Raw genomic sequence first — 13,459 nt, forward strand, 5'->3', positions numbered from 1 at the left:
GGTTGGACAGTGGAACCAAAAGAGGGTAAGAAGTCCAATGGGGGCTCTATTTTAAAGGTAGAAGTGATGGGATTTGCTGATGTTGGAGACACTGGCATGAGAGAGCAGGGAATTAAACCAAGGTTTGAAGCCTCAAAGATGGAGCCATCTGGCCTACTTTCATTTACATGAGAAACAAACTAAAGCCCAGATAGAGAAAAGTCATGTCTAAGGTCACACCACTTATTCCTGGGATCAGAACCCCAACCAGGGCTTATCTCACTGCCCCATGCTGGAGATGAGCCAGGCCGCTTCTAGATGCTCTCCAACCCCCTCAAGGACTGCTGAAACCCCAGCACATCACATAAACTAGGGTAGGATGCTGGTGCATGAGGGCACAGGCTCTTCCCAGAGGGTGACCACAGTTCATAGTTTTCGTGCAAGAAAACCAACATAATGTGGCCAGACATTCTCATCTTTTCCAAGAGGGCCCTAAATATTTTTTCCAAGAGATAAGCCCTAGTGGGGGGTTCTGATACCAGGAATAAGTGATGTGACCTTAGACATGACTTTTCTCTTTCTGGGCTTTAGCTTCTTCCTTGTGTAAAATGAAATATTTTAATGGGGGAAAAATCCCCCCATTTTTAAAAGGTGTTTAATGACATGGGGTTTGTCAAACAAACGTCATGTGCAGGCCAAGTTCAGTCCACACAGTGCACCAGCCTCAAACCTGTCTTGAGACAGCTTAACACAGACCTTGTCTGCTGGTAACTAGCCCAGAGGTAGGGTACAGAATTAAAGGTTTGAGATCAGGATGGTCTTTTAGTACGACTTTTGAGCCAGCAAATGATATTCATTATCACTATAAATAGCTGATAACTTCCGGCACAATCTCAGTGGGCCTCTCCTCTGACCAACAAGAGATTGACTAGCTGCCCAACACTGAAGGTTCTTTGTTTAAACTTTGGTTCTGTCATTCTGAGTACTAAGATGAGCCCACTAGGACAACCAAGAATTCAACAGCTCTTCCCAAATACTGATCCTCTCAAATCCCACTGAGCCTTTCAGAGTCATATGGAGTATGAAAGAGCCTGCAAATTAGTCACTGCCCCAGGGATAGGAAAACTCCAATATGTTGGAAGATGTAAGGTTTGGCGACCAAGCAGGTAGTCCAGTCTTGCCAAAATAATTGAGAATTTACAACTTTAAGGAATTATAGGACTTTAAAAAAAAAACATTAAAGTTGCTGTGCATTCTAGAGAGATTAGAGAGTCACTTTTGCCTGGTTTTAAATTTGGGTGTATTCTTGCCTGTTTGGGGAGACTCATTCAGAATTTGTCTGCCTAAAAAAAAAAAAAAAAAAGGTCTCTTAGGAAGTCCCTGAGTTAATGTTCTATAATGCTAACTGGCCTTGCTTGCCCACTTAAAATTAAATATTTACTTTCCTTACAAGCCATATGATTTCTACTTAATACTTATTTTCCATGTTTGGTACATTTGGCCATTTAGATGCTGTTGCTATTAGGTAAAAACTGATATCCCCCCACTCATTATGTAGTTTACAATGCAGAGTCAGGACTAATGTTGATTAAAAGTGACATTTTATTAGGTCAAAGCATATGAACTGCCACTAGTCAACTGTACTGATCTATACAATGGGCATTTCACCCGGCTGGACATCAAAATATTTCCCTATAATCAAGAGAACAGAGACTTAACTATTTAGAGAATAACAGCTTGCCTAGACCAATGTTATCTGACAGAACTTTCTGTGATGATAGAAATGATCTAAATCTACACTGACTAATATGTGACTACTGAGCACTAGAAATGTGGCTAAGAAACTGATTTATCTCATTTTACTTGTTTTAAAGTCAAACTTAAATAGCTGTATGTGGCTATGGTGCCGGACAATACCATTTTTCATAGCAACTTCTTCAGACAAGAACTAGAAGTCCCTCATTTGTATGTATAGATTTGAAGGTCCAGAAGAGAGATGCTTCACAAAGAAATGAAATTCAAAGTACCTTCTTGCATTGCCACTTTACATTTTCAACTGAATCTCCACCTTCTCGCCAGTGAAACTTAATTTTGGTCTTCTAGTTCTATGTTGTCTCTGGGATAATTACTGTCCCTAGAAGGTAGAATTGTACAGCCCCACAGAATGTTTGGAAGGCAGAGTCCAGGTCACCTAGAAACTGGCAACAAAAACAAGTCTAAACACCTCCTGATCTGCTGGGCCTCCCCATTCTCATCCACCAAATGGGTGACAACTATACATATCCTAAAAAATAAGGTTGTTGTCAGTCCTAAATGTACATTAAAGTTATGAAATCTGATTATAAACAGTAAACCTTAAAAATCAAGTTGTGTTCAGTTTCATTTATCCCATGAAACAGCTGGATTAATTACTGAGGATATTTTAACCAGAGATGGTAGATTATCCCACTTAATCAGTATTAATTATGGAAACCCTCTATCTCCAAACTCCAAGATCCCTTTCTTGCCATCCCTCAATCATGGCCTCCTCCAGGCTTCAGCTAAATCAGGAGTCCTGTGATTCAGGTCTGCACCACTCTGTGTCAAAGGAAACTTACTAAATCTTATCCATTGTAGGCCTGGGATATACAGAAGGAAAGCACAGTCCCTACCTTCATAATTCTGACTGACCATTTTTTCCTCTGGAAACAAGATTTTAACAAAAAATCCGGTATCTCAAAAGAATTGTTGTCTCTGACTCTGTGTCATTTGTCTATTAGTTAAAGCTCCCAGCGATAAAAGAATGAGTAAGAAGAATCCAGGTTTTTACACTTTAAAAAGGTATTCTGCTGCATAATAAACCAATATTCCAATTAAATCATTTGCATTCAACCATTTAAACTGAGTTTGGTGCTATGTAATTATTGCAGCCTGTAGAGTTAGGGCTCATTTCAGCAAAGAGCATAATTGCTCAAATGATTCGATTCAGGATTTATTTAAAACTCTCCCATCAACAAAAAATATCCTTATACCATGGTACTGCTCTAACTTCTTAATCTCCTTTTGAAATGGTCAGAGGCAGACTTCTAAGTATGAAAGGGTAAAGTTCTCTTATAACATAGTGCCTATAGCCCTACCCACTGGAAACCCTGTTTCCAAACCCCAGGACTCCTTTCTTGCCCTCCTCTGGGGTGTGGCCAGGCAGCCCAATAATATGGGTTTGCCCTGCTAGCCAAGTCTGCCCTGTTTCATACAAAGGGAAACTTACTAGGAGGTCTGCCCTGACCTCTACTTAAATCAAGAAGGAAGTGGCATCTCCAGGACCTCAGAACCGGAAGGTACTTCTGGAAGGGAAACAAGTTGGCAGACCATAGCGGGCTGACCTTTGGAAAGTTCATAAACAAATTAAGACATCACCAAAGTTAGATAGCATGCTGCAAAATCACTGAGATTTCTCGGGGTATCCAATTAATGACCAGTTAAGACAAACAAGGGCAGTTGGAAAAGTATAAGGAGATGGAAGGGAGGTAGAAGAATGCTCCCCAACTGCATAGGGCTCGTGTAAAATGTGCAGTTGTTCAGCCTGGGATATGAGACCCTACTGGGTCACTTTCCCCAAACTTCAGAAAATTCCATCCAGATACTGGCAACCAGGAAGATTTCAGCACACTGAGTGAATAGCTGGGCAAACAGAGACGTGGGAGTCTTCCAAGAGCCTCCAAAGTTTCATTTCCTTGGTGCTTCCAGTCTCTCCTGACCTCTGACCTACGGAGTTATTGCCAAACTGCTTGCTGTTTGCACAAGGTCGGAGCACTTCCCTGCACAGCTCCCCTAACCCCATCGTGAGTGGGTGGTACTATCTCCAGGCTACAGATAAGGAAACCCAGGATCAGAGAGGCTAAGGGACCAGAGATATGCAGTCTAGCAAGTGGAATCCAAACTTGTGACTTCTGCAGGCTGCAGGCCTGCGTGGTCTGCAGTAGGCAAGTAGGAGCCTGGCTCCACCTTGCTCCTGTGTCCGGCACGTCCCTAAAAATGCATCCCAAAAGGACAAGCCAACACTTGTTGACTACTTCCTACATGTGCTGGTCCTCCACAGCATTCTCTAAAGTACAGAGAATCAGGAGCCCCACTTTTCAGACGAGGAAATTGAGACAGCCCCTCACCCCAAGCCCGAGAAAGATGACTTGGTCCTAACCTCACGGTGCATGGACACCAGACAGTGCCACACCTTGTGATTTGTAATGCAAAGGGGATCCCTAAAGCATCTCTGAGCCCCAGTGGAAACTCGGGCCACAGTAACACTCTCCCTACCAAAAGCGCAGGAGGGGAGCCTGGCGGGCTGGGGCGGGCAGCGGGCTGGGTGCCAGAGCCCTTGGCCCGCCGGGCCGGAGGTGCCCGCTTCCGCTTGGGCCTGGCACTGCCGACCCATTCATAGTGGCCACGGGAGGGGCAGGCCGAGCTGGGCCCGGAGTGGCCCCGACCCCCGCCGGGTGCCCTCGAGCCGGACTCCGCGCGGCCCCGCGGGGGAAACGGTGCCCCAGCCCCGCCGCCAGGGGGAGCAGGGAACCTCGTCCCGCACTCCGGGAAGTTGCCACCACGGCCGCCCGAACGTCCGCGCCCGGGACAGCACCCTGGGGCGTCCGCACAGCACGCCTGCGGCCCGGGCCCGCCCCGTCGGGTCTTCCAGGATCCCCCAAGATACCGCCACTCGGCGGCCCGCAACCGGGCGCACTCGGCCCTCAGGTTGCCCATTCAATCCCGCCTTCCTCCCCACGGCCTCCACCGCCTTCCGCCAGCTCCCCCCCACTCCTCCGGCCCGGACTCCAGCCCGGCAACGTCATCCGGCGGCTTCCCGAAACTTAACCCCTTCCTCCGCCAGCTGTGCGCCGCCCCGCCCCGCCGCCAACTTTCTTCGCCCAACTTAGGAGCGCGCGGGCCGGCCCGACGGCCCGGCCGGGAGGGAGGGGTCGCCACGTCGCGCCGCCGGGCCGCCACAGCTCGCCAGACGGCCAGGGACGTGGGGTCCGCGCAGCTCGGCGCGCTCGGCCGCCGCCCCTGCATAGGAATGGGCCTTGGCACACGCCCCCCCACCCGAGTCCCACCCCGAGGGGCCGCGGCCGCGGTGACGGCGGGCGGCGGGCGAGCCGGCGCCGCCGGGGGAGGGGCTGCCAAGGAGACGTGTCACTCGCGGCGCGGCGCGGCCGGCCCCGGCACCCCGACGGCCGGGCCCGCGCGCCGCCACCGCCGCCGCTGCCGCTGCAGGGCCCAGCCAAGTTTCTTACCTGCAGGCGGAGACGCGAGAGGGAGAGCAAGAGGACAGGAGCCGGAGCCGCCGCCGCCGCCGCCGCCGCCGCCGCCGCGGAACCGGGAGAGAGGAGCCGGCCGAGCCTCCACCAAGAAGCCGCCCCCAAGCAGCTGCAGGCGCCGCGACCCCGACGCCGTCCGCCCCGTCCGCCGTCCGCTCCGGCCGCTCGCTGGCTGCGTGCGCGCGTGTGGAGTCGTGGCACTTTCTGCCTCGGAGCTGGCGAACGGCCCCCACCGCCGGGATCGCCGCCTCCTGCCTTCCCCACCCGGACCAGCCATTCATCGAACCGCCTCTCCTTATTGGTCCGCCACCCGCCACTCTGCTGGTCGCAGGCCAGTAAGGACGCGAATGGCCGAGCCGCGGCGGCGGCCATTGGACGAAGAGGAGGGTCTCCGCCTCGGCCAATGGGAGAGGGGAGGAGCTGCGGGGAGCCGCGGGGGGCGGGGCCGAGAAGGGGCGGGGCCGCGTAACTCTGGTCTCTGCGCGGGGGCGGAGCGGGACCCGAGCGCTCCGCCCATCTAGGGGTGGTCCCCGACAAGCCCCGCCCACTCCGGGCCTGGGCGCTGCTCGCCGTAGCTGACTTGGAATGGGCTCCGCCTAAGCGGGAGGCGGAAGGTTCGAATCCCAGCAGCCCCTGGCCTGCGCCTTTGGACGTCTCCGGTCTGAGGTAGCGGTGGGTGTCACCCTAAGCAGAATTGCGCAATTCAAGAAATTGCTGTATTCAAACCCAGCTAAACTTTCCGGAAAGCAGAGCCCCCTGGGGTTTCTGGGTGGGAATACAACTTCTGCTGGGGGGCAACTCAAGATAAGTAATCATCTTCAAAGAGATTACAGTCAACACTAGAAAGATTTCCTTGAATAAAGGGGAAAATTGGGGTGAAAAACCCAGAAAGTGTACAAGGCATTGTGAACATCACACACCCTTTGTTTAGAGAGGGTGCACCCAAGGCTCAGTGTGTCTTTCTTGTTCTGGCCTAAACCACAGCCCCAGAGTAATAATTCATCACCCACCTTATGGACTTTTTATTCCAGGTAATGGGAAAGGTGAAAGGTTCTGACCCAAGAAAACTCACCTATACCCCAGGAAACTGAACAGTTGGCGCTTCCTCATTACATGTGTTCCTTCCAGATATTACCCAACACTGTCTTCATAACCAAATTTAATTAAGTTAACTGTAGGTTTAGATTTTAACCATTATAACAGTCTCTTAAAACTAATCAGCCAGATCCAGTGGTGCAGGCCTGTAATCCCAGTTACTCAGGAGGCTGAGGCAGATGGATCCTAAGCTGGAGACCTGCCTGGGCTATTCAGCAAGGCCCTCCCTTAGAATATAATGTAAAAAAGGCAGGGTGTGTGGCTCAGTGGTAGGGGACTTGCCAGGTTGCATGAGGCCCTGAGTTTGATCCATAACACTGCAAGAACAAAAAACTAACCCTTCAGCAGTGGTGCAGGTCTGTAATCCCAGTGACTCAGGAGGCTGAGGCAGGAGGATTGCAAGTTCAAAGTCAGCCTCAGCAATTTAGCGAAGCCCTATGCAACTCAATGAGACCCTGTCTCTAAATAAAATACAAAAAGGGCTAGAGATGTGCCTCAGTAGTCGAGTGCTCCAGAGTTCAATCCCTGGTACCAAAGAAAAAAAGAACAAAAACTAACCCTTCAAACTAGAGCCAAAGCCAGTTTCTTTGAAATTTAAGTTTCTAAGAGGCCAAAAGGGCTGTGACTGTCTATCTGCCCACACCACTCCTCTCATCTTTGTGGTTGCAGAATTCCCTGCCTAATATCTATTTTTTTAAAGCACCACCACCATTTGCCATTGGTACTATACTAGTTATTGTTAGAAAGAAGTTGAAAATAAAAACCTTTATGAGGGAATAAAGAGGAGTTAGGTTGAAATTAAACTATTCATTTCTATTTTCAATCTCAGCAGTTCCTTAGCACATTAATGATTAATCAACGGGAATTAACCTGGATTAGCTTTCTATGCTCATTTTCTTCAGTGAACCCTGGCTTGAAATAAATTCAAGAATTCCAACTTCTGGCTGGCAATTACTACCAACTGGTCTTACTTTACCACAGATAAGCCATTTAACCTCTCTGAACATTGATGTATTTATTGTAGGACAGTCACTTTCTTCTGGGTTTTAGGGAAGAAATTCATTCATTCATGGATGTTTGTTGAGAGACTGGGATAGAGCAGGAAGCCCAGAGTAATACATAGATCCAGTAAAGACCCAACTGCCCAGGGGCCTGTTCTCATGTAGGAGCCTCCTTTATTTTGTTCACTGTTTAAGTTTCCCCAGCAGATCCTGGCACAAGGATATGGTTCAAAATTTCAATTGTTTCTTACTATTCAAAGGAGATTTGGTATCCAGGACCACCACTCACAGATGTAAAAAAATCTGAAGATGCTCAAGTCTCATGTAAAACGGCATAGTATATTCATATTTCCTACATGCATCCTTCCATACATGTTAAATCATCTCTAGATTACTTATAATATCTAATAAAATGCAAATATGATATAAGTAGTTGTTATACATTTTGTTTACGGAATAATAACAAGGAGGGGAAAGTCTATAGATATTTAGTATAGATGCAGGTTTTTTTCTGAATTTTGTTTTTTATCTTCAGTTGAGTATGTGGGTGCACAACCTGTGGATAGCTCTGGAAGGCAACTGTAATTCATTTAGAGGTGATTATAAGAAACACTGATGGATAAATAGGATAGGAAGGAGCCAGTAAAGAACACAGTATCATGCACTTAACTTGTTTTTTGTTTTTTGTTTTTTAGCAGGGTCGGGTGTTAAACAGTGATTGAACCCAGGGGCACTTAACCACTGAACCATATCCCCAGTCCTTTATATTTTTTTTATTTAGAGACAATGTCTCACTAAATTGCTTTAGGCCTCCCTAAATTGCTGAGGCTGTCTTTGAACTCACAAATCCTCCTGCCTCAGCCTCCAGAGAACTGGGATTACAGCATGTGCCACCACACCCTGCTTCAAGAGAGTAACTTCTGTAGGCTGCCAGGGCTTGGTGTCACTAGAGATGCTGGGAAATGATACAGAACACACCTCAGAAATGTCCCACCAGAGGGAGAAGGACATGGTTGTTTTGCACTCCCAGTCCTTGTTGGTTAAGGGACTTTAACTCACCCTACCCCTTATCAGCCAGAGAAAGCCTTGAAGAAAGAAGTTCTTGATAGAATGGTGAGTGCCAGAGGGTGTGGGAGGGAGCACCTTAAAGCCTTCCACATGGAACCAGTGCCTGCCACAGCAGCTGGTGTGAATGGGTAATTTAAACACAAAACAATATTTCTGTAAATATTGTCCAATGAATGATAGGATCATGAAGTCTCTAGGAGTAAGTGGTATTCATTACAAAAAGAGGCTCCCTATCTGTTCCTCCCCCTAATTTAATGTTTGGTTCAGCCTCAACACAACGTTCAATTCAGGACCCAAGGAAGAGTGGCCTCCTCTGAGCTTTGCTTACTGCAATCCCTCCCCACTCATCTTCTGCCACCCCCAGCTATGTGCTAGAGACTCCCACCTGCAGCTTCATCTTCCTCAGGCACCTTTGAGTGGAGAAACTGACCTCCCTCAGCCAAGCTCTATCAGAGCTGGTCAGCCTCACATCCCACCTTATGGTCTGATCCTCATGGCCACACTGCTGTACCTGTGGAGTCCCATCTTTATCCCTGCACAGTCTCATCAGCTCTTCCAAGGTATAGATGGGAAAAACCATAGTTATCCCCTGGACTAGATGTTGGGGGCAGTAAGAGGCATCTCCTGAGCTCTGATCTTTCACCACAGTCCAGAATCTGCTAAATCACACAACTCACCAGCAGCACAAGGAAGATTCCGTCTGTGACCCAGACTCCAGGTGCCATCTGCTCAGTGTCAGGCTTCAGGCTCGAGCCTAGGAAACAGGTCCTTTCCATTCCCAGATGGCAGTCCACTGAGGAGCTCTCTGGTGTGAATGGATGATTTAAACACAAAAGAAAGAGAGGACCCAGATGGGACAGGTGCTTTGGGCAGAGGGGTTCCTTCAGACACAAGGAAGAGGAAATAAACAGGGGCTCAAGGGAGACATTGAAGGTAACCAGGTCCAAAGTATGCCCCTGGTGAGGAACAGCATGATGCACGTGGGACAGCTACCTGGAAAGACCTCAGGGACAAAGGAGAGGATAGGAAGAATTATTCCCCAAAGGTGATCATAAGGGGAATAAGGGAACTTTTTTGGAATGATATAAATTAAATGTTCCATATCTTGATTACAGTAATGGTCACATGATTATAGCAATATTCATCAAATTGTATACTCTTTGAAAGGCTGAATTTGGTTTGTAAGAAAAATTATGATTAAAATCACCTAACTGAAATAAAAGGATGCATTAGACTTTAGTTGTACATTTAAAACAAAGCATTCTTATTAGGAAAAATTAAACATGAGAATAATTTCCTAGTATAGTCTATTAATTCATGATAGTACTTTACTTTCTCTACCAAATTGCAAATATTGTTTTAAAAGAATAAGTAGAAATGGGGCATAGTAGTGCATACTGTAATCCCAGCAACTCATCAGGAGGATGGCAAGTTTGAGGCTAGCCTGGGCAATTTAGTGAGACTCTGTCTCAAAAAGAAAATAAAAAGGGTTGTGCAAAGATCACAGAATGTACTCACATAAACTAAGACAGCTATGATGTCACTAGATGATACAGTCTTATGGGACCACTCTTATGTGTGCGATGTGTCATTGACCGAAATGTTCTAAGGCTCAGGACTGTATTGTTCTGTAGATCCAAAGTTTCATATTGAAATCAGGGTTGGCAAAAGAGTATAGAAACCTAAGCATGCCAAAGCAAGGTCAAATCCCAAGAACAACAATGATCATACATAACATATAGAGCTGGGAGCTGCGTGTGGATGGTGACAGGAGAAAGCCGATGCTTGAGCACTGGACAGAAAAAGGAAAATCCACAAAAAAGCCTGTATCAATCAGCCTTTGCTGCATAACAGAAGAGTCTAAAACTTAGTGGTTTAATACAAGTCTGGTTTCTTGTTAGGGCTGAGGCTTCTGTGAGTCAGCTGAGGCTTGGTCAAGTTTGGCTGGCTCACTCATTGGGCACTGGGTAGACTGGGGACTCACCTCTAGCCTGGGCTTGACTGAGGAACCTCAGAAGCCCTGCTCCTGCTCCTAACTCTTGGCTTACACCCTCCTCTTGGGATCAGCAAGCTAGAGGGAACATTCCCTTCTCATGACAATGATTGAATCAGAAGAAAATGATCAGAAATATACAAGGACTCTTGAGGTCTTGGCTCAGAACTGTGTTGCTTCCATATCATTCTTTTAGCCAAACCAGGTGAGCTCAGATTTACAATACAGGCTGGAGTAAAGAAATGGCATCCATGATATAATCTACCACAAGGTCTAAGTGGGAGCAATGGGCAAGCAAATCAGGAAAGGAGGGATTTACAGAGGACAGAGAGTTTCAAGAGTTGGGGAGGGATAAGCACTATTAAAGGTAGCCTGGAAATATAGCAAGAGAAAGATAGGAGTAGTGTTACACGTGGCAAATCAGAAATCACCAGAGACCTGGAGGAAACAACTTTAGAGAATGCAGCAAGTGGTAAAGTGGCCACTAGATTACAGAGGGTTGAGAAATGAATGGGAGGGGAAAAGGTAGAAGCAAAGTGCATCTGTTCATCCAACAGACACACAGCTGAGTACCCACAACGTGTCAGTCACTGCTGTAGGTGCTGGGGAGCAGCCATGAACAAGGTGAGGGGTCTTCTTTGATGGAGCATACTCACATGGTAGTGGGGAGAGGGACAATAGACAAATCAACTGATAAATAAGCAAGATGAGTCAAAGTGGTGCAAGGAAAAGTGGATGGGGCTCATGTAACAGTGAAGGACCAGGGATTGGGAAATGAGCAGTGCAGTGAGTGTGAAGAAGATGGTCAGAGAAAGACTCTCTGGGGACGGGATGGTTGAGTTGAGAGTTAAATGATGAGAAGCTGATCTTGTCTCAGCATAAGGAAAAGGAAGTACAAAATTCCTGGGACAAAGGGGAGGTCAGCAGCTGGTTCAGGGAACAGGAAGGAGGTTACACGTCTAGAACTCAAGGAAGAAGGGAGAAAAGACATGGGATCTGTAGCAGGAAGGTCCCAGATCAGGGAGTCCCTGTGGGAGGTAATGGGAAGCCAAAGGGGAGCTTTACACAGGGACTAAATGCAATCTGATCTGCATTTCAAAAGACTACTTTATCAGTAGTATGCAGAATGGTTAGGACAGTTTTCATAACAGAGGATTAGGCACCATAAACTAGGGAGGTATTGAAAAATTCCAGGCAAGCTGCAGTTGATGTTTGCCTTGTAAATACTTAACAACTATCTGAAGAGGGCAGGGAAAGTGGAGGAACTCCCTGATTTGGGGCATTTACCAATTTCTGTGGTGTATGTATTCCCATCAGAGCCCAGTGATTTCAAACTATCTAATTACTGAAGGCAAAGATGGGAATAAATTTGCAGTCATACACCACTGTGTACTATCTTGGCCATGGACATCCAAAAAATAGACATAACTTCAAGAGCTTTGATATGGAGTAAAATAATTAGGAAGTAATGATTTTGAGTATTTATTAACTTTTTAAAAATATAATTATTTCATTATACGCTTATATGATTTAATTTTTAATACTGGTTGTGTTTAACACATTGCCATGAATTCCCAAAATGTAACAATAAGTTCTTATAAATTCTTATAAGCTCCACCACACCACTGAATATAGTAGTCATCTCGACCAGAGCGGAGTTGGGTGGGGAGGAGAGAAAGAGAGAAGAATGGAGGAAAAACTCAGCAGGATGTTAAAGTATTCAAAAAAATGAAATATTGTCTATGTTCATGTTGATACTTCTGTACTCTCACTGTCCAATGCATCATTATGAAAACCTAGCCCAATGCCTTGATTATGTTAAGAATTCACCATAGTCCGGAATGCTGATGCACCCCTGTAATCTCAGTTACTTGGAAGGGTAAGGACAGAGGTAGCATGTTTGAAGCCAGTCTGGGCAATTTAACAACACCCTGTTTCAAAATTTAAAAAAAAAAAATACTATGTTGCATAGCATTGTGAGGCACTGGGTTTAATTACTCCCCACTACCAAAAAATAAAAATAAAAAAAGCAAAAACAAAATTCACCATAGATTTATCTCCCCAGAAACAGACCCTGAAAAAAAGATCTGAGTGAAAAAAGTTTATTTGGAAGACAATCTCAGAATTACCAGAAGGGGAAACCAGGAAGTCAGATAAGGATGAAAGCCTGTGAATAGTGCATCATAGGCAAGTTACTGCTGTGGGCAGCTGTGGTATGATCCCATAAAAGAACGCTAGAAGTAGTATAGAATACGCCTCACGGTCATTCAAGCTGAGAGGTAAGGAAGCTGAAGTACTTATTCACCAACTCCTATCCATCACTGGCTGAAGGCTGCTCCTGAAAGCATTAGGCTGGCATTTCCAGCTCACATTCCAAAGAAAGCACTTAGAAAGACCAGAAAGACCGTTGTTAGTGTTTGTAATAATAGGCACTTGATATGCAAAAGAATGACCAAGGGGATATGGGCAGGACACTGACAGTATCTGCACCAAACTCATAAATATTTCTTGAATGAATTAACAAACGTATGAATGGGTGTTAGGGTTAGGGCCCATTAAATACCTTTAAACACAAATTCAGAATTTAAAAGTTGTAAAACAGAATGGACATCCTTCCATTCCCTAGGCAGCCCATGTATCATATGCTTTCTCACAAGATCTAGAGCAGAGAATCTACATGATACCCCAGATCATTTAAATTCTGCAATAGTGTTCCTTGAAATGAGTAAGATTATTGAGCACATTGGGGAAAAATATCCCTATAGACTGTAGAAATTGTCAAAAGAAAAAATAAAATTGATACAAATAAAATAGATTGTGTGAGCCCAAGTTACCAACACTTGCACTTGCTAGTGGTAGTAAAAGACAACCTGAGTTAGAAAATAACTAACGGATTTGTTGTGTGGGTGATGTTGGAAATGAGCTTAGAGTTACAGGCTTTTGAGAAATGACAATGATTTGACCATCTGTAGGCTCCCAAAGAAAACAAGGAAAAGTAAAATGATGTTTGGCATTTTTTTTTCTAAAGTGCTTTG

The 13,459-nt window shown here is 46.0% G+C and overlaps 1 protein-coding gene across 7 annotated transcripts in view; it reads right to left on the bottom strand.

Moving 5' to 3' along the window:
* Window positions 1-5,565, bottom strand: part of RRBP1 (ribosome binding protein 1) — a 68,232-nt gene extending 62,667 nt beyond the window's left edge. For 4 of the 7 annotated variants that reach the window (XM_081292654.1, XM_081292653.1, XM_081292650.1 and 1 more), the window contains exon 1: window positions 5,244-5,564. The gene's annotated coding sequence lies outside the window, so the exon portion shown is untranslated. Of the gene's footprint in view, window positions 1-5,243 lie in introns of all 7 variants that reach the window. The other 3 variants (XM_081292651.1, XM_081292655.1, XM_081292649.1) reach the window with 1 other exon arrangement.
* Between the last annotated feature and the right edge of the window lie 7,894 nt (window positions 5,566-13,459).

Source organism: Spermophilus citellus, assembly GCF_964194105.1.
Source record: "Spermophilus citellus genome assembly, chromosome: 4".
NCBI classification, from domain to species: Eukaryota; Metazoa; Chordata; class Mammalia; order Rodentia; family Sciuridae; genus Spermophilus; species Spermophilus citellus.